Below are 21702 nucleotides of genomic sequence, written 5' to 3' on the forward strand. Positions count from 1 at the left end.
GGCTTATTATCATCCATGTGGAATTATACAAGGGCAAAAGAAGAGTCCTACTGGATGAGACCAAAGATCCTTCTTCTAGTTCAGCATTCTGTTTCCAGCAGTGACAAGCCAAATGCCTCTTGGCAGCCACAAACAGCATGAAGCCAATAACTCTCACCCATTGTTGGGAGTGGAACACACTTTTTCAGTAAAGAGAGAAAAGATATAGAAGGAGCTTGGAAAAGTTACTTTTTTGAACTACAACTCCCATCAGCCCCAGCCATCATGGCCACTGGATTGGGCTGATGGGAGTTGTAGTTCAAAAAAGTAACTTTTCCAAGCTCTGATCCAGGCAACCAGCCCCAGCCAACTGGGAGTGAAAGGTGAATGTTACCTAATCCAATCTTGTTAATGACATGAGAAGGCTAGTCTGTGCTGATGGGAGTTATAATCCGAAATATCTGGAGGCCACAAGGTTGGGGAAAGCTGCCGTAGCTGATCCTCAAAGACATAGGCATGAGTAAATGGTGCACATTTCTCTCTCCTAGTTCCACTTTCTGGCTGTCATGAGCATTATAAGCTGTGTGTTTTTTTTAATCAGAGCTGTAAAACAGATACATTTTCTTTCCATCTTTTTCTAATAAAATTATTTTCCAAGAATATTTTCCATGCTAGAAATGCTTCAATTTCAGGATATCAAAAGAATAATAACCATCATGTGTCTCTCTCGCAGGTGCAAAATCACTGGGCATTCCTGTGTTTTCTTAAGTGTTTAGGGCAGGAAGAGTTCAATGGTCACAGTGGTACTTAAAGGGGAGGGAAGGCCATTGTCATTCTGCAATTAGACCTTTGTACAACAGCTGACATTTTACATGCCTGGTGCACTGCTGACTGTTAAAATCAGCGTACTATCAAGATAATGAATCATGTTACCATCTGAGACAAAATGGACAAATCAAAAACTACACGAGGCTTAAAACTCAAGGAAACTGGTAACCAATAGATTCACCACTGAATGAAAAAATCTGCACATAATACAAACTATTAATTATGTGACTCATTTGTTGCTTGTTCAATGTTGATTAGATGGTTGGCGAAAGATCTGAAAAGCACCCCAGCTTACTACAGACAGGAGCAATGAAACATGCCAGGGATGATAGCCTCCATCATGAACAGCAGTTTCTCATGAACCTAAAAGGCACAATCATGCCTCCCTCCCCGATGAGTGCCAGGTGCGAATGTTGTCAATGAAGGACCGAACATGGACAGAGCTATTTTAAAATCTATGATACATTCAGGTTATATATTTGCACTACACCACCTGTATATGCAAAAAACCCAAAACTTTTAGGGTACAATTCATGCCCACTTTCCTGGGTGTAAGCCCCACTGAAGCCCCACTTATCACCAAGTAAACATATATAGAATTACATTGTTAGGCTGCAATCCTGAACACACAGTGCAATGCTATATATGCCTCGTTATGCAGCCACAAGAGGGGCTGTACACTGTAGCCAGCATGGATTTTCATATTCCACAATGTTAACTTGAAAATAACCCCATGCCATCCTGCTGCTTCCCTTCCATAAGCTCATTTCAAAACAAAACCTTACAAAACCTATAGTCCTTAGTCCTGAACTCAGAAACACTTGCTTAACAACCCTCTAAGTTTTCATGGCGATACATGAATCAAGTGTAAAAGTGTAAAAACAAGAGAAAAAAATCCAGACCCCTGTATTTGTCACTTATTTGACAATTATGTCAGTGGTCTCATAACTGGTTGAAATTAATTAAAAATCAGCCACATTCACAGAGTACCTGTAATCCTATTACTGACTTTGCCCCATACTCTGACCTTCATCTTCTGCAGTTTAAAAGTTAAAAAAATGCCTGGTTGATTTTTAATTAATTTAATAAATTTAATATTGAAGTCTATTATGTCAGGCATGCTCAGTAAGAACTAGCTGTCAGGGTTCTAAAAGCCAGACTCACAGCTGTTTGGCTTGGCTAATCAGGGGGCCATCCCCACACCAGACCTTTATTTCACTTTAGCCAGTCATGCCTTTCCCCCAAAGAATCCTGAGAAGTGTAGTTTGTGAAGGGTGCTTACAGTTGTTAGGAGACTCCTATTTCCCTGACAGAGCTCCAGTGGCCAAAGTGGTTTAACAGTCAGCACCTCTTCTGGGGATAGTAGCTCTGTGAGGGGAATAGGGCCTCTCCTAGCAACTCTCAGCACCCTTCACAAACTAGACTTCCCAGAATTCTGTCTGACACAGATTTCCAGTATGAATAATAAGAGAAGTATAGTTTTCTAGATTAGATGCTCTATAGAATCAGTAGTAACACAGGAAAGAAGCAAAGCAAGAACACCACCAACAAACCTAGAAAAAATGTAATTCTCCATCTTTGGGCTTATAAATCTAATAAGAAAATAAATAAATATTCCTGATTGCAGGTGTTGCCACCACTCACCATGTGCTGAAACACATGTTACCAAATTCTTCCAAGCTACACAGGAAGTGGATTGCACTGTGCAAGACCAACCTGCCCAATAGCTAGCTGTTTTTTAAAGTTTGATAGAAATATCTATTGGCTATAGGTACATTCTTAAACCTCAGGGTTTTTTGCCTATTAGTGAATATATAATATACCCGAGCATACTCCAGGTATGTGGCTGTAGGACTGCAATCTTAGGCTGCAGTCCAACACATACTTACATGGGAGTAGTGGCTGGGGGTGGGGAATCCAATTCAGTTCACATTTAAAGGTAAGCCTACCTAATTTATACTTTCCAAACAACACACAAGTTGAAACACAACCATTCCTCAAAATTTACACTTCTCTGAATTTTACAGTACAGTTCTCCAGCCAAGTAATGTGTACAAAAATGCATATACTAGGATCAAGTGTGCATATAAATACATATATTACTGAAATTACCATACAAAATGCTTTACAGGGGAAATTGCTTTGCAAAATGTATATATTAGGCAGGGTTGCATACAAGAATATCTGTTAGGAGAGATTTGCAGGAAGATGCTGGTGAATTTTCTTGAGGACTTTTTTAAAAAACACAAATGATGTAGAAATGTGGAGAACTGACATTAAGATTGGGAAAAAAAGAAATTGAAAGAAACTGAAATTGACAGATTTGCCCATCCCTACCTGGGAGTAAATTATATTAAACTCAATGTGGTTTATGTCTCAGTAGACATGCGTAGGATTGTACTGCTACTAGGGAGTATATCTGCTCATAATTGAGCTCTTACTGGCATGCATTATGTTTTAGGTTTCAAATGTCCTGGGCAAAAACGGATCACCTGATGTAACTGTGACATCAAGTGGTTGGCAGGTGAGTGGGGACTAGCCTGCAGGGGTAGTGGCAAGAAGGATCCAGTCCATTTGCCAGCTCTATTTCCCCATCCCTGTGTTTTAGGTGCTTGCTCAGGATTTTTTTTTATATTTACCTATGCTTTCCCTGCAGTGTGATCCAATCATGTTTGTACTACTGAGCATGACACATTGCTTTATCATGCTTGTACTACTCAACATGATGCATTGCTTTATTTTATTTTGTATATATTATAGTGAACATTGTGTTTTCAAACTGCACACAGATTATGTTGAGTGGTATAGACAATTCTGACAAATAAGTAGATAAATTGGGAAGCAAAAGGATTCAGATCAAAATAGTAGCTAAGGGCTACTATATTAGCATTGTGCTGGTCACAAAGTGAAGAAATGAGACCACCAGATAGAGGTTAGGTTGCAGATGAAGATTGGGGTAGGACTCCTGCACCTTTAACAGGTGTGTTGAAGAGAGAGCTATATCTGCTGAAATTCCCTTTCCTACACATTTTCCAAAGCAGTCTGTTCCATCAGATCTCTTCCCTTTCACGCCCAGATGTTTCTCCTTTCCATTACTGTCATTGCAGGATGTTGGAGCATCAACATTCAGACAGGAATACTGATGATGTCATGGAATCTGAGTATCATTAGATGTGGTGCATTCGGAGGTGGCAAAAAATCTTCAATTCTACTTTGCTTCTTTGCAGGAGCAAAGAAATAATCAGTCACCAAGTTGATGTTTCTTCTTACACACCGTATTATAAATGTTAAGCAGCTCCAAATCATCTAACACATGTCCCTTGTGCATCCCCAAGTGCAACACCACTTAGCAGCACACTTTGCGCAACACAGAGCCTTTGGCTGCCCCCCCTAAATACCTACAAGAAACAGGAAAAGGTGGTATCAGGTTTGACTAGCAAGCTGGGGGACCAATAGCTTGCAAACAGGTTTGCTACAGAGTCCCTCCAGTCCCAGGGCCCCTTTCCTACACAACTGGTAAGGCTGGAGGAGCTCTTTCAAAAAAATAATTTATTTAAATAGCCACCCAAACAGAAACACAGAACTAAACCAGAAAAGCTGCCATGAAAAATATGCTTCTCAATACATCATTCTAGCCACCGCTTTTGTGACTGGCTTTTGTTGGGTATGTTTTATCATAAGTATGTTATTACATGCATCAGAGTTTATAATATCTTATATAGCAAGCACTGATTAAAAATATACAAGTCACTTGTCAAAACTGTTTAATAAGATATGACAGGTATTGCATACAGTCAGTGGTTAATCGCTCATGGCCTGATCCAACCAAAGCATTTTATTTCAGGGGAAGAAGCAAGCCATTGCTTAGCTACCATTAAAATCTATGAGACTGTAGGAGTGCTGTACTTTCACTGGATGCTGTGCCCTAAATGTTGAACATACTTAAGCATGAATGGAAGCCCAACATCTGACAGAATCTCGTCTCTAGTCTCAGATTATGATGCAGGAGGCAATCAGCATTCAGTGGCAAGGGAGGCTTTCTTTGAACTCTTGCTAATTCTGTATTTTTAAAATGCAATATACCAGTATTTCATAAATGCTATTTAATATACATGACACAAGTTCTACTTAATTTCCTAAATAATAGCCTCCCTGATATGTGTCGACAGATTGCAGCCTAAGACTTGTATATCAGTTCCTTGATAATGTTCTCAGAATGTAATAAAAATTAAATTCTAATTCTTCTAAAATGTTTTTGCCTTTTGTTTTTTCCCCATCTTCATGTTGTAATATAGCTTTGATTATATCCCAGACTCTAAACATGAATTTTTTAGATGATAGAATATATTGGGTCCTTCTACACGAATTCTTGATGAAAATTTGCACATAGAAAGAATAACAAAATACTAGACAAGACGTTTTGAAAATTGAAGATTTTGCTGCCACTGACCTGCAGTATGACTCTGGACCCATCATTTAAATCGTGATATTCTTCATTTTCCCTAGTAATGGAAATGGCTTTGAAAACCACTACACAATGTATTTTACATGCAAAATAAAACTGTTTAAAGATCTTTGCATGTCATTCTTTGCTTATACAAGTAGCAATGAAATAAGAATACGGAAACAAAGGATCAGAAAATGACCGTTTGTTTCAGAGATTCCTTTCAGTTTTTCTATTTTAAATGAGACCAGAAGTAGTTTGTGTTTGCAAATTGTATTTATGTGTTTCAGTGCTACCATCTGGTGGTTGCTGCTGTTGCACACAGGCTGGTTGTGCCATCTTGTGGTTACTTTGGGAGATTTTCACAGATAGTGTACAAGTCAGTGGTAATGAGCGAAGCTGCATTACACGCAGAACAGAAGCCCGACTTGAAAAATACAAAGCAAGGCAATTATGAAACGCACAATAAAATACTGACAGCCAAAAAAATAATAAAAGGATTTTCAAATTATTGGAAAGCAACCACCTTATCTTGAAGTGTAGCATGAAATAGGAAATAAAACAGGGTGATATTGAAGGTGTTTTCCCCACCCCAGTTTCTTCATGGTTCCAATGAAGGATGTATAGAAAGTATGTTATTGCTAGGGTGGTCAGTTTTTTTTCCTGCCAAAGCTCCTGCACCTTAACAGCTGAAGAACAGATAGAAGTAGATCAGTAGGTGAAGTTTGTGTGTTATCTCCAGACCACCATGTGTGACCTCAACTTGAAAATGGCTAAATCTGTTGAATTTCTGTTTTGTTAGGCAGTTATTAAAGGCACAGGCATCCTGTGCCAGAAAAAGCACAGTAGATGAACTGCTCATCAGCAGGACCACCATCTTGTCAGGCTTGAGTTTTAATTGATGAACCCTCATCTAGTCAGTTACTGTCCCCAAACACTGAACCAGTACTTTCTTGACTCACCTGATTTAGCTGGAAGAGACAGATATAGCTGAGTGAGCATCATCAGCATATTAATGATACCCATCTCCACATCCTCTGGTGACCTGATTCAGCAGCTTCATGTTCATGTTGAACAAGTTGGAGGACCTGGTAACATATGCTATGGAGTTGAACTAAAAAAACCCATATCTTTCAGGAAAAAGAGCACTATCCAAGTGGCACCACTAGATCAAATGTCATCATATAATGCATGAATTACTTGGAACATGTTTTCCAGCACCATCTTCTTGATTTTTTTTTCATTCATTCTCAGTCTCCCCATCTCACAGGGTTGTTGTAAAACTAAAAGTGGGAGGGAGGACCCAGGAAGTATAAAGTACAAATATATGATGCCTAGGGTTGCTAGGCTCAGGGCCTGAGACTGATCCTGTATCTTTAGGAGAAGAGAAAGTCAGCCAAGTGCAGGTGTTCTTGCAACACTGTAATGTGAAAAACCACAAGGTGGAGTTCTCCCTTCCCAATTCCCATTACAGTGTTGCAAGAACACCTGCACTTGGCTGACTTTCTCTTCTCCTAAAGGTACAGGATCAGTCTCAGGCCCTGAACCTGGCAACCCTAATTCATGCCATATCCACAGGCCATGTAATAGCAGGGGGACATGCACAAAGGCAGCCCCCCCATTGCTTTAACTGCAACATTCCACAGTCCTGATATTTTACAGCGAATACTAATAAAAAAACCTTGCCAGCACTCACAAAAAACTCTCTAAGCAAGTGAAGCTTGAGTGAACCATCTCTCACCATAACCTACCTCACAGGGCTGTTAGAAAGAAGCCATCCACACACACTGGAAATGTAAAAATACTTACATCCCATATAATAGTTTATTGTCAAAACAAGTTGGTCATTGCAGAATTTTTTTAAAAAAAACCAGTATTACTTTCCTGCCAAATCACAGCAGGGACACTTAAGTAAGCCCTGCCTAATTGATTAAAAATAACATAGGGGGGGGAGAGAAAGATTAACAGTACAATCCTATGTGTCTAGTCAAAAGCCCATTGACTTACAACACAAACCTAACCATGTCTACTCAAAAGTCAGTCCTATTGAATTCAATGGGGTGATAAGATACTACAAATAAAAACACGCACAAGCCAGGAAAGCAGGCACCCCTCATGCCTGGATTTCTACATGGCACTCCTGTTTTTTTACAACAAGCAAGTCACTTTGTAAAGTGTTACCTTTGTATTTGCCTTTTTTTTGTGTGGGACTGGGGGATTCCTTAACACCCACTCACATTTACTGTGTAGTAGACTCTGCAGAAAATAACTGGAGGGAGTACCTGGTTATCAAACCAAGATTAAAAAGAGACAAGCCACTAGCCAGAGAGAACAGCCGCTTTTGATTCACTGGTGCTCAACATCAACCACAGCTCTGACTTCATTCACTGGCTAAAAACTTGAAGGTTCATTTCACAGAAATTGTGGGGACTCACAATTTGGTGTCTAGATTTCATTCTAAAGCATATAGAAAATTGCTTTTAAAAAAAAAGAGTCCAGGGCCCCTGCTAGAAACCGAGTGTGGCTATTTCACAAGTCTCTGAGCTCCTTTGGGAAGTTGGAGGGGCGCGAAAAGCCGCCACTACACAAAAGAAGGTTCAGCTTGAGCCAATTCAAACTGTCACATATACCAATCAAGGACCTCATTCATCTGTTGTACCCTATTCAAATTGTGGACCCCAGGGAAGAGGAAATTACCGCCCTTTCTTGGCTCCTGGTTCCAATCAGGTTAATGTAGCTTCAACAGGAGTAGATAGGAGACCTGGATTCAATAACTCCAGCAGCAATCACAGCAACTTTTCTCGCTCCCACCAGCGTAATGGCCCTACATAAATTGTATGTAGGTCAAACTAGCAGAGTCCTAAAAGTGCAGATAGGTGAACATTTAAGCAACATCAAACATAAGAGAACAGGTGCACCCCTTGTTGGGCATTTCGTAGAATGTGGACATTCCCTAACAGAGTTTAAGTTCTGGGCTGTAGAAAAGATTTATATGCATGACACACATATTTTATAGAGAAAAGGACTTGCATGGGTCCTGGAACTAAACATGCTTATCCCCAGTGGGTTAAATGGAGAGATGGAGTTCCTTCCTCTTCTATGAGTTCTGACATTTTGAGACGATCCCTGGTTCACAGCTGTGATTCATTTCCCGGCTTGATATCCTACTGAGGTTTTACAGAGGGTGTTTTGAGCGTGTGTATTTAACTCTGTGCTTTACACCATAATAGTTACCTGACTCTCTTCATTGTGTAATATTGCAGTATATTTGCTATATTTGTACATTTTGACTACTAGACAACTTTGTTGACAGATTCTAAGTTTGGTATGTGAGTAAGCAGTTTGTTCCCTTTTCTACTCATGGTTTGGTTGTAAAATATGTATAGTAATTTGATATGGATTAAGTAATGATTTACTGTATGTTTATTTGTTGTAGCCCCTGACGAAGGCTGAGGTTTATGTGGCCAAAACGCGTTGGGCACACGCTTTTTTACTTTTTCAAATAAAATCATTGGAACCTTTTTATCTGCATTTTCTTCCTACGGCATCCTGGGTTCCCCCCCCCTTTCTCCGTTCCCTACTCAGACCCAACAGGGGGATGAACTAGTGTATTTTGGGGGTCGTATCCGTAATCAGCTTTGGTACATGCTTAGAAATTTGGGAGAAAATATGGATCAATATTACAAGTAACCCACTGAAGTTTTGCTGAATGCTTTAAACATGAGAACACAAACACAGGTTCCTAATATGGTCCCCTCCACCTCCTCTTCTGTTTCCACCCCCTCTGCTCCTACAGCCACTATCCAGCTTCGCTCAGAAGAGCAGAGGGAAGCCATACAAGATGTTCATGATCGAACATAGGGTTGCCCAGTTCCTGTTGCTCCATCCACAACTGTGTTAGCACCAGCTTTATGGGGCGGAATGAATGTGGAGGCCACCATTTGGGAACTGAGAACAGTGGCCAGAAAACCAGGCTTGGTTTTTTCAGACAAATCCAGCCTGCAAAAACCAGGGGTCTTTAGTGCAAAATCTGTAGCCACGGGGGGGCGGGGAAGCAATTCACTCCTGAAACCGGGTGTCATGGATCACAGTGTAAAACCCTCTTTAGGATATTAATGATTAATGCTACCAGACACCCAGTAATTTTGTAATGCTATTCTTCTCTTTTCTCTTAATAAATGAAAGCTTTGCTTTAGTCTGGTTTGGACCTGCAGTTTTGGGGTTATACACACAGACTACTTAGGCACACTTCAGGGCAATGCGCTTGTTTTATCCCTAGCAAAAGATCCCCCTCCTCTCAAGAAGGTGTGTTTAATGGGACACGTTGGTGATAGATTCACACACACTCAGGCCCCATGGACACGTGTCATAACAAAACCTACCCTTTCTACCTCACTGTTGGCAATCTTGCCTGTACCAGATCCCATAGAACAAGGGTCCACAGAGCCAGAGCAAGGACTTTCACAGGCACCTTTTCCTGGGTCTGAGGAGCCATGCACCCCTCAACCTACCTCACAGACCAACCGCACAGGAAGCATCAGGTAGGAGACCAGAGAATCCATCTGCATGCCTACAGGTTGCCCCTTAAGAACTGTAGTTATCACAAAGGAAGGTGGAGCCTAGGAGAGACGGGCTGGAGGCAGAGGCCCAAAAGGCCTCAGTTCTCCTCTAGCCTTTTGTCAGAGCAAATTGCTCACTTAGAGCTTTCTGCCTTGTGGATGCCTTGACCAGGCTAGCAAAGTAAGGCTGATAGCATTGAATGCTTATGCTGTTGAGAGATCCAATAAAGTCAACAGGGTTACACATCTGTCTGTCTGTCTACACTGACGGTCTTCTAGACTCAGTATGTCAGGGTGGCCAAGGTAGCTTCCATTCTAAATCTGGGCTAGAATCCAGAATGAAATGGGTCCAGATAATCAGCCTCATCCAATGGTGATTAGAGTTGGCCATCAACCACTTACTCCAACATCTTGCCCAAGAAAGCGACATTTGCAACCTGCTGACAGGACAATCCTATGTGTCCAAGAAATCTTTCTTCAGGAGTGGTTTCCTTCAAGGCAACTGGGATCACTCCCTCTGCTAAATAGACAGATAATCTACTGGACTGAGCCAACCAGTCTCTTTCTGCTAGATGTAACAAGCCATGAAAAAGAGGGTCAAGTGCCAGGCTAGACAATTCCAGCATATGGTGCTGCAAGCTTGCTCACATTTAATGTCCAACAGCAAAAGCCCAACTACCTAGCCACTTTTTCCTCCCTTATGGAATTTCTATGATGTTACCATCTGCTTTAATTTCTAAGTGTGGACTTGTAAAAACTCACACAACTCCTGGGCTTATGGTGGGTCTCTTATTAAGCCCTTTGAGAGCCCTTTGAGTGATGAAAGAAGAAGCTACCTGGATAACACAACACAGATTTGTCATACAAGGGGCTTTGTCAAGCCCTTTGAGGTTTTTAACTGTAGTCCGTAACACCCCTGCTACAATCCAAAGAAATCACTGAACCCTCTTTAGTGTTAGGAAGATATACCCTTAGAAGGACAAAGAAGCTATCCTAGCAATCCTTACCTAAACATCTCTCTCTCTTACCTGATCATCAATCTGTTCTATACAGCCATTCAAATTAGCAGGACAGCTTCCAGATACTGTGGAATCTGCAATTTGATTACATTTGCTGCCAAGGAGGAAAGGTGAGGAACAGGTTATGGTAGTTAGGGAGGCTTGAATGGTCGGGACATCTAGACCGGCAGGAGAGGGAGGGCAGATGTTTTCACATGTCAGAGGAGTTGGGGGGGAGTACATAGGACAAGGGTATAAATCAGGTGAGGCTAGCCTATATTCAGATATCCTCGGACTACAACTCCTATCATCCCTAAAGGGTAGGGTTGCCATATTGCTCGGTTAGCTGGATTTTACCCGGATTCTTTGCATGCCACCCGGCGCCAGGCTAGCCCCTTAGGTGGCCCAGATTCTCAGCTTTAATTAAAAAAAAAATAAGCTTCTAGGTGGTCTGGTTCTCGAGATATACATAAAAACGTCAGCCGCCCCTCCGACTGTTAAATCTTTCTTTAAACAGTACTGTATACTATAGCACTTCATAGCTTTAACCCTGCCCATTCAGGATTGCAGCCAATCAGTGAAGCCAGGGTTGTGTTTCAGTTTCATTGACCTGAGGCAGTGTCTAGAAAACAAAATGGTGGTCTCTCCCCCCCCCCGTTTATCTGAAAATCTCATAAATTGGGTAAGTATATACATTTCAGTTTTTTTCCTCTTGTGTGCAGGAGTCAGATCCTGGGCAGTGTTTGAAAACCTTCCCAATACTTGCCTTTGTGGGGGTAAAAGCATTGCTAATCCCATATGCCCAGAGTAAATCCCATTGAATTCAATAGGACTTACTTTTGAGTAGACATGGTTATGAATGTGCTGAAAATCAATGGGACTTTGGAGTGAATGTAAAAAAGAATTGTGTTTGTGTTCTAACTCTTTCTGTCCCTCCCCCTCCAGTCCTATTTTAAAGCAAGTAGGCAGGGTTTACTTAGGTATTACAGTTTTTATTCTGTAGGAAAGTAATACTGTTTTTTTTAAACTAATACTGATTTTTCTGCAATGACCAACTGGTTTGACAATAAACTATTATATGGGCTGTATGTATTTATACATCTGCAGTGTGTGCGCGTGCGTATATAGAGTCTTTCCAACAACCCTGTGAGGTACGGTTGGAAACCAAGGCAGCTCACAACAAGAAATAAAGCCATTTAAAATCCAATAACCATAAAAACAAGTATAAACAGTTGCAAAACAGCGTAAAGTGGCATGATTCGGAATTTTGGGTTGTGTGAATGAAGTTGCTTATCACTTGAGGTTGCATTTCTGTCCCTGTTTGAGTAAGCCCCACTGAATACACTGGGACTTGCTTCTGAATAAATAAGCCTAGGATTGCACTATAAATATCTTTACAGTTTGTGTAAATAATAAATATATTTGATAGTCATGGTTATATAAATATTTCTTCATTTATCATATTTTTGGTTTTTGGTTAGGAATCCTGGTTGTGAGATGCTTAGTTTTCTGCCTTACTCATAGGAATCTTGTTGTGGTTGGTATGGTATTGCATTTAAGAAATCATGGCACAAAATGGCCTGAATCAGTATAAGGCAGATTCCTTGGTTCCTAAAAGTGGGAAGAGACTCAAGGGCCACAGTGACTCCAACATTTATTTATTTTTATTTACGACATTTATATACTGCTTTATTGTAAAAAATCTCAAAGCGGTTTACAGAAAGAATTAAAACAATAAAATTATTGGCAAAAGCGTTGACAGATACTTAAAAACATTTAAAATAATAAAACGAACAATGAGTTAAAAACATTTAAAAACACAATAGCTTCCACATACCTGGAGAGGCTTGCCTCAAGAAAACTGATTTTAGCAGGTGCTGAAAAGAGGCGTCCCCCTAATGTCAATAAGCAAGGAGTTCCAAAGTGTAGGTGCTGCCACTTTACAGGACTGATTTCTTACAAGAGCAGAACAAGTACTATGTGGCACCCGTAACATGGAAAGCACAGCTTGAACTTGGCCTGGTAGCAAATCAGCAACCAATGCAGATTTCAGAGCAGAGGTATTATGTGCTGATAGGATCTCACTCATGTCAGCAATTGTGCTGCAGCATTCTGCATTAACTGCAGTCCCCAGGTCAGGTTGTGCTGCATGGGGATTTCTGTGACCTTGTCTGACTGGCTGCTAGGATTTGTTTAGTTTGGGTTTTTGGTTATGAATCCTGACTGGTTGTAGGATGCTGACTTTTCTCCCTTACTCATAGGAATCTTGTTGTGGTTGGTATGGTATTACATTTAGGAAAGTGTTACTGCCTTCTGTGTTTTTTTTTCCTATTTGCATTTCACTTATCTTTAACTTCACCCCGTTACAGCTATAGAAGCAACAGCAGCATATGCAAGATAATTAACTCCCATTAATGATAAGAACAAGAATTTATAATTATTATTTCAATTAAAACAAGAGGCTTATCAATACTTTGAAGAGGACCAGATATTTATTTTCTTTCTGAGCCCAGGACTGGGTCTTTCATGATGCTCGGGGGGGGGGGAGCAGGAGAGTAGTCGATAAGACAGACATCCTGGCATTGGTAATCTAATTACCAAGGTATGTGTGGAGTTGTTGCACACTTCCAGGCCCAGTTTTATTTTGAGTATGGAGGTGGAACCTGTGTAGATGTGGTTGATCAAAGGGAAAAGAAATTTTGAGTTAAGCAAAGCTCTGCTTTTATAAAACCTAAGAAACATACAAATACTTTGAATGTCTGAGTGCCTGCACCAGTGGAATACTGGAGGAACTTGTAAATCTTGCTGCAACAGTATTTAGAACTGAGCATGTGGTGTGAAAGACTCCTTTTCCTAACATTTTCGCTTCTTGTTTTTCTCCACCCACCACATCTTTGAAATATATCATATATGGTTAACTGTACTGCTGCCCTGACTTACTTTGTTTGTTGCTATTTTGTGTTTTTATTATGTTTTTATATTGATTGTGTATTTTTATTGTTTTTATTATATTTGTAAGCTGTGCTGAGATCTGTTTTTAACAGCAAAAGGGGCAGGATATAAATTCTCTTAATCAATCAATAAATACTCCCTAGTGTTGGAAACTAGAGTCTAGGCATTTAAGGCTGAAAATGTTGCTTTAAAAAAAAAGATTTCTCACATCTTTCCCCAGTTTTTGGTGGTAATTCCTAGGCACAAAAACAAAACAACTGGACAATCCAAATTTTAATATGCATAATATGCAAATAATATGCAAATAATTTACATAATATGCAAATACTTTGCATAATATGCAAATTAACCTGCCCAGATTTGTGGAACTGGAATATGGCAACCCTATCTGCTGAGTCCTGTTTTTGGCCACTGTTAAACTGCAAGAATAGTTCTGCAAGGAAAAAAAGGTAATTTGTTTACATCATCTTTGCCTGGAGTGTAACATTGATTCCTGGTGTTTCTGTTTTTGTTATGGTAAAACAGGGCCTGGAGCTGGTCTAGGCTCAGACTGGATTCCCTTAACACTACAGTGATTACTATATGTTGCTTCTGGGTTTTTTCCTTAGCACTTTGCTGAAAGAATAGCTGTGATTCCATGTATCATGTAGCTAACTGGCAATGAAGAGTATACATTTCAGGCTGAAGTTACTGTTGTTCAATCATCTTAGGAAATTCTGCATCGAGGAGGCAGGTGCCAACTAGCAATAAATGAAGCAATAGTCCAGTAGCACTTTAAAGCCCAGCAAATGTATTACTGCACAAACTTGCATGGATTACTAAGAATGGTGCATCTCCTCTGGTGAAGCAGATTCTAGGCCATAATAAAATGTGTTAGTCTTGAAGGTGCTAGTACTGTTCTTTTTGTTGTTCTGCTACAGTTGCACTATGATCTACTTTACACAGTGGCTGTGAGGATAAAAAGACTGTAAAAACACTTTGGCAAACCTAAAATGCTATTACAAAAAGTAGGAATGTGCAGAGGATTGTTTAGATATGACCTCAGTGTGCAAAGCCTATATGTAATAGTACGGGAGCATGGATTGCACCCTGACTGCACACCCCACCCAGGCAAGCCTGTCCCAGGAGAAAGCCACACAGTTTATTTGTCGTGGACCTACATGCAAAGTCCAGTGTTTGTAAGCCTAAATGCACTGGTTGTGTCCCAGATTTTCTTTGGTTTTTAGGTTGGGCTTTTTTCAAAATTAGGGGTGGGCAGGCTGAAGAGAGAGTTTTTATATTGATTAGTCCTTATTTTTCATTATTACACTTATATCCACTACTTTTCCTCCAAGGACCTCAAGGTGGCATTCATGGGTCTCCTTTTCCCCATGTTATCCCCACTGCAGTCCTGAGGTAGGTTAGGCTGAGAGACAGTGACTGGCATAAGGAGACGCAGTGAGTTTCATAGCTGATCTTAACCCTGGTCTCCCATGTTCTAGTCCACTTAATATTCCTCCACCTTATTTCACATTGTGGAAAAAAGATATAGAAGTCAATAAGCTGGAGAAGGGCATTCATGTTTTTCCATAGGTGTGGAAACTTATGGGGTCCTTTGTTAACAATCCTTTGCAGTCCCTTTGGAACCAGGCATCGCCAACCTTTTTGGACCAGAGGCCACATTTCAAATTTTGAGAGATTCCTGAAGGCACCAATCACAAACACAAAATGACTGACATGGGAGCGTGGCATGACTCAAAATTAGAGAGTAATTATGGTGAAGTTTTTCCCATAACTGTATTTCTATACTAGAAAAGTATTTACCTGTTGAATTTCTGCCTGCTATGCAGCTGTTAAAGGCACAAGAACCCTGTTTTTCCTCAATGCCAACCCTAAAACAAAGTCGGGAGAAAGACAGAGCGAGTGTAACTCTGTTGGTTCTCCTGGATCTCTCAGCGGCTTTTGATACCATCGACCATGGTATCCTTCTGGAGCAACTTGCGGATTTGGGAGTCGGAGGCACTGCTTGGCAGTGGCTGTGCTCCTACCTCGAGAATCGTCTCCAGAAGCTGGTGCTTGGGGAACATTACTAGAATCCCTGGGTACTCCAATATGGGGTCCCGCAGGGTTCGGTTCTGTCCCCCATGCTCTTTAATATCTATATGAAGCTGCTGGGTAAGGTCATAAGGAGATTTGGAGTGCGTTTCCAGCAATATGCTGATGATACGCAGCTCTACTTCTTGTTTTCATCTTCTTCAGGTGAGGCTGTTAATGTACTAAACCACTGCCTGGCCGCAATAATGGACTGGATGAGAGCTAATAAACTGAGACTCAATCCTGACAAGACTGAGATGCTGTTGGTGGGGGAGCTCTCTGCCCAGATGGTAGATGTCCGACCTGCCCTGGATGGGGTTACACTCCCCCTAAAGGAGCAGGTCCGTAGTTTGGGGGTCTTATTAGATCCGCTCCTGTCACTGGAGGCTCAGGTAGCCTCGGTGGCACGGAATGCGTTCTACCAGCTTTGGCTGGTAGCCCAACTACGACCCTATCTGGACAGAGAGAACCTCGCCACAGTTATCCATGCTCTGGTAACCTCTAGATTGGACTACTGTAATGCACTCTACGTAGGGTTACCTTTGAAGACGGTTCAGAAACTTCAGCTGGTGCAGAATGCTGTGGCCAGAGTTCTTACTGGGGCTAAAAATATGATCATATAACTCCTGTCCTGGCCCAGCTGCACTGGCTACCAATATGTTTCCGGGCCAGATTCAAAGTGTTGGTTCTTACCTATAAAGCCCTTAACGGCACCGGACCGCAATACCTGGCGGAACACCTCTTCCGCTATGTACCTACCCGTTCACTGCGCTTGATGTCGAAGGCCCTTCTCCGGGTTCCAACGCATAGGGAGGCCCGGAGAGTAATAACTAGAGCTAGGGCCTTCTCAGTGGCGGCCCCCAAGTTATGGAACGCCCTCCCTGACGAGATACACCTGGCGCCTTCTTTGTTATCTTTTCGGCGCCAGGTAAAGACCTACCTCTTTGCCCAGGCATTTTAAAATTTTAAAATTTAAAATTTTAATTTTAATCTATTTTTGTTTTAATCTTGTTTTATATATCTTTTATAGTCTATTGTACCCACGCCCATTTGTATGTTAACTTGTTTTTATACTGTTGTACACCGCCCTGAGAGCTTGTTGCTATAGGGCGGTTTAAAAATGTAATAAAATAAATAAAAAATAAATAAATTCTGTACCCACTTACCTGGAAGTAAGCCCCAGTAAACACAAAGACCTGAGTAGACATACATACTATTATACTGTAGGTTAACCATACAGTGAATTTTTAATGAGTCCATGGTCTTTAGCTCCTGCAGAGCAGGAGACATACCTAAGCCTCTTTGCAAAGTTTTCTCATTTGGCTTCTTTAATATTCACCCACATTTATTTTGTAATAGTATTTGCATGAAATAGTTTCTAGGTACTATCTGATCTCAGGTGAACCCAGCACATGAAAGATGCATCCTGGTTGCTAGAGAAAAAGGAAAGGCAAACTATGGAGATTCCAAGGGCTTAGGAAAAAGGACAGAAGCAGGAAAAATGCACAAAAGGGGAGGGCAAAATAGCAGCTCTTTAGGATCCCAGGGATTCCTATTGCCTGGTGTCCAAATATCTCACTTATTAGTCAGAGCTCTGACTTCACTTATTGGCCAATAACACCGACAGGTAGGAGCAGCCAGGCTGGCTCATTACACAGAAATGGCTTAGAAGGGTACCTGCACATTTTGCTACGTAACTTGCTTTCTAGGAGATCTAGATACTTACTTTTTTTAAAAAAAGTTTAAAATTAACCTGTTCAGGTTGCCATCCTGCACATACTTATCAGGGAGCAATCCCCATGGAATTCAGTGGGGACTGAGTAATGTACAGTTATTGTGGCATGGGGTCAGATTAGAAATTGTGACAGCAGTGGCCCCCTTCTGAACCAAGATAAGACAGTTGGGTGCCAAATATTTATGTGTCCACTGTTTCTTTGCAAATGAGGACAACAGGGAGAGAACTAGAACAGGTAGGGGCCACAAAACTTTTCTCCCAGCATAGAAGCAACTATGCCAGCAGAAATCCTTTCTAAACCAAAATAAGACAATTTTCAATTTAGTTAGGTGCTACTTTAAAACTGCAGTGCTTAAATTATTATTGGATAAGTTTCAGTTGGTGCAGCTCGAGGAAGTGGACAAGGTGCTTGGAATGGTCCGGCCAACCACGTCTGTTCTGGATCCTTGCCCATCTTGGCTAGTGAAAGCTAGCAGGGCTGGAACCACCGGCTGGGCCAAGGAAGTGGTTAATGCCTCCTTGAGAGAGGGAGTAGTCCCTAGTAGCCTCAAGGAGGCAATAGTGAGACCTCTTTTAAAGAAACCTTCCCTGGACCCAGATAATTTGAACAACTACAGACCGGTGGCGAATGTCCCCTTTTTGGGCAAGGTTTTGGAGTGGGTGGTTTCTAACCAGCTCCAGGTGCTCTTGGATGAAACCGATTATCTGGATCCGTTTCAATCCGGTTTTAGGCCCGGTTTCGGCACTGAAACAGCCTTGGTCACCCTGTATGATGACCTTTGTCGGGAGAGGGACAGGGGGAGTGTGACTTTGTTGATTCTCCTTGATCTCTCAGCGGCGTTTGATACCATCGACCATGGTATCCTTCTGGGGAGACTCGCGGAGTTGGGAGTTGGGGGTACTGCTTGGCAGTGGTTCCGCTCCTACTTCGCGGATCGTCGCCAGAAGGTAGTGCTTGGGGAACATTACTCGACACCGCGGACTCTCCATTGTGGATTCCCTCAGGGGTCGGTTTTGTCCCCCATGCTTTTTAACATCTACATGAAGCCTCTGGGTGCGGTCATCAGGAGTTTTGGAGTGCGTTGTCATCAGTATGCTGATGACACGCAACTCTATTTCTCCTTTTCATCTTCTTCAGGTGAGTCTGTTGATGTGCTGAACCGTTGCCTGACCGCAATAATGGACTGGATGAGAGCTAATAAACTGAGACTCTATCCAGACAAGACTGAGACACTGTTGGTGAACGCCTTCCCCGCTCAGATGGTGGATGCGCATCCTGTTCTGGATGGGGTTACACTCCCCCTGAAAGAACAGGTCCGTAGTTTGGGGGTCCTTTTTGACCCTTCCTTGTCTCTTGAGGCTCAAGTGGCCTCGGTGGCACGGAACGCGTTTTACCATCTCCGTTTGGTAGCCCAACTACGCCCCTATCTGGATGGTGACGACCTCGCCTCAGTTGTTCATGCTCTGGTAACTTCGAGATTGGATTACTGTAATGCGCTCTACATAGGGCTGCCCTTGAAGACAGTTCGGAAGCTTCAGCTAGTGCAGAATGCGGCAGCTAGACTATTGACGAGGACCAGTCGGTCTTTGCACATAACTCCTGTTCTGGCTTGCCTGCACTGGCTACCTATTTGCTTCCGGGTGAGATTCAAGGTGCTGGTTATGACCTATAAAGCCTTACATGGCATGGGACCGCAATACCTGGTGGAACGCCTCTCCCTCTATGAACCTACCCGCTCACTTCGTTCAGCATCTAAGGCCCTCCTCCGGGTACCAACCCATCATGAAGCCCGGAGGGTGGTTACTAGATCTAGGGCCTTTTCTGTGGTGGCCCCCGAGTTGTGGAATAGCCTCCCCGAAGAGGTACACCTGGCGCCTACATTATTATCTGTCTGGCGCCAGGTAAAGACCTTCTTATGCTCCCAGGCATTTTAATCATTTTAATCTTTTTATCTTGTTAATCTTGTAATACTAATCCTTTTATCATCCTATATTTTGTTTAATTGTATTTTGTTTTCATTGTGTCTTATATGTTTTGTGATTTTATTATTATGATGTATGTATTTTATCCTATTCTGTTTACCGCCCTGAGAGCTACTTGCTATGGGCGGTATATAAATGCAACAAAATAAATAAATAAATAAATAAATGACCTCAGTGTCTTTGCAAGGGAGGAAGATGGGGAGAAAACCACAACAACTTGGCCATGCCCCTGTGACTTCTCGTTGGCCACACCTCTGTGACGTTCTAGCAGCCCCACCAGGTCCACTGTACACCAGCTGCCACTGACTATACAAATAACAGATGTGGACGTGGGTGAGCTAGCAAGGGGAAGGAAGAAAGGGAAGTGTTGTGATGTGTATGCTAGGTCAATTGTAATTATTGTTGAGACATCAGGAAATGGCCATACAGAGAGGGTGAAAAGAGATGTAAAAGTAATGGAGGTAGCTTGACAGTGCCTCTGCTACTCTGCAGAAATAAACATTATTTTTCCTGGGGTGAGCTCCAGAAAGCCTGGTTCTTCAAGGTTTTTTTAAAAAGTTATTCAGCTTTAAGAGGAAAAAGCTGGTTGTGGAGGACACATATATGCCCAGGACAATCCTAAATCACCTTCTCCCTAACCCCCACAGTGGATTTTTTAAAAACAAATCTGTGAATGTTTTGAAAGGTGAAGGTAGGGCATTGGGGGAGATGTAGGCAGTGCACAAAAAAAGGTACAACTTAGTTTACACTGTAAATGAAGAACTTGCTCTGACTAGTAGCATTGTCACTCTTAATAATTGTCTGGTTTGGAATTCAGATTTGATCAGCTCACTATCCTCAGCAGTATTACATATCATGCACCATTCCCCCCTCGCCCCAGAATGTAAATGTGCAGTGAGACTTAGTGAGATTGTGTGTGTTTGTGTGTGTGTGCAATCACCTCCAGCAGATTGAGCATTCAAAGTCTGCTGCTTTATATGCACATGCACAAAGGTTATTTACTGTTAAACCTTTACTCTCACTGATTTCTGTAAATTAAGCAGCAAACAACTCCAAATCACCTTTGCACTGGGTTTGGGGGGGGGACTGAATTGGGCAGAATGTCTCTTGGGCCTCCTCCCAGACTTGCTGGCCTCTGCCAGCCTCTGTCCACCAGCATCACTCTGTCAGCACAGAGCCCCCCTTTCCGCATGCCAAGGGTGTTCCAGGAGCATTCAAGGCACAGTGAGGGGCTGAGCCAAGTCCACTGTCATCACATGATGGCATTGGGATCGATCACTGTGCCAGGTCCAGATGGGCAGTGATTTCTGTCTCTCTACCTTCCACCACACCCAGCTTGAATAGCAGGGCTGCGGATATGGTGGTGACCTTGCCCCTCCATAAAGCTCCAGTGCTCTCTGGTAACCATTTAGACTGCAGCCTTAATAGTCTTTTTTTTCTTTTAGCTAGGGACATAGGATACTGCCTTATGGGGACAGGGAATCTTTGGGCCTCCAGATGTTAAACTATAACTCCCATCATTCCCAGCCACCATAGCCAATAGTCTGGGGTGATGGGAGTTGTAATCCAAGAACAACCAGAGGGCCACAGGTTCTCCACCCCTGGTCTACACTGTCAGTATTGTTTCCAGGTTTTCAGATGGGTCTTATCAAATCCTAGCTGGAGGTATCATTGCTTGAATCCACAACCTTTTACATGCAAGACATGTATTCTACCACTGTGCAACAGCCCTTCCCTTTTTTGGGCGACACTTTTCTCTATTTGAGTCAATACTCTTGATTGTTTCTTGTAAATGTTTTAACATTTCTCCTCCAGCTTTGGTTTTATTCTTCCTCTCTGCCTGCTCCCCTCCAACATGCTCACTTTCAACACCCCACTCCATCACATCAATTTACATTCATTATATTTCTGCTCCAGAGCTGGCAACAGAAGGAAGAACGTGAAGGGGTGGGGAGGAGAATGTGCCCCGAACAATATTGTTTCAGATGCCTCCTGTTTTCCTGTACAAATTAACAGCTTATACAACAGTGTGTTCAGTAAACTGGATATGACACATTCTGATGTCACTGTGCACTCACATTACTGATGTGATGTTCATTAATGTGCCATACAATAATTTATGCACTGTACAGTAATACCTCGGTTAACAAA

The 21702-nt window shown here is 42.0% G+C and overlaps 1 protein-coding gene across 2 annotated transcripts in view; it reads right to left on the reverse strand.

The window, feature by feature from the left end:
* SLC18A2 (solute carrier family 18 member A2) overlaps positions 1-8037 on the reverse strand; it is a 102503-nt gene extending 94466 nt beyond the window's left edge. Inside the window, exon 1 of one of the 2 annotated variants that reach the window (XM_061635877.1) lies at positions 7949-8037. The gene's annotated coding sequence lies outside the window, so the exon portion shown is untranslated. Of the gene's footprint in view, positions 1-7432; positions 7504-7948 lie in introns of those variants that run through there. The other variant, XM_061635880.1, reaches the window with a different exon arrangement.
* Between the last annotated feature and the right edge of the window lie 13665 nt (positions 8038-21702).

Source organism: Rhineura floridana, chromosome 7, assembly GCF_030035675.1.
Source record: "Rhineura floridana isolate rRhiFlo1 chromosome 7, rRhiFlo1.hap2, whole genome shotgun sequence".
NCBI lineage: Eukaryota > Metazoa > Chordata > Lepidosauria > Squamata > Rhineuridae > Rhineura > Rhineura floridana.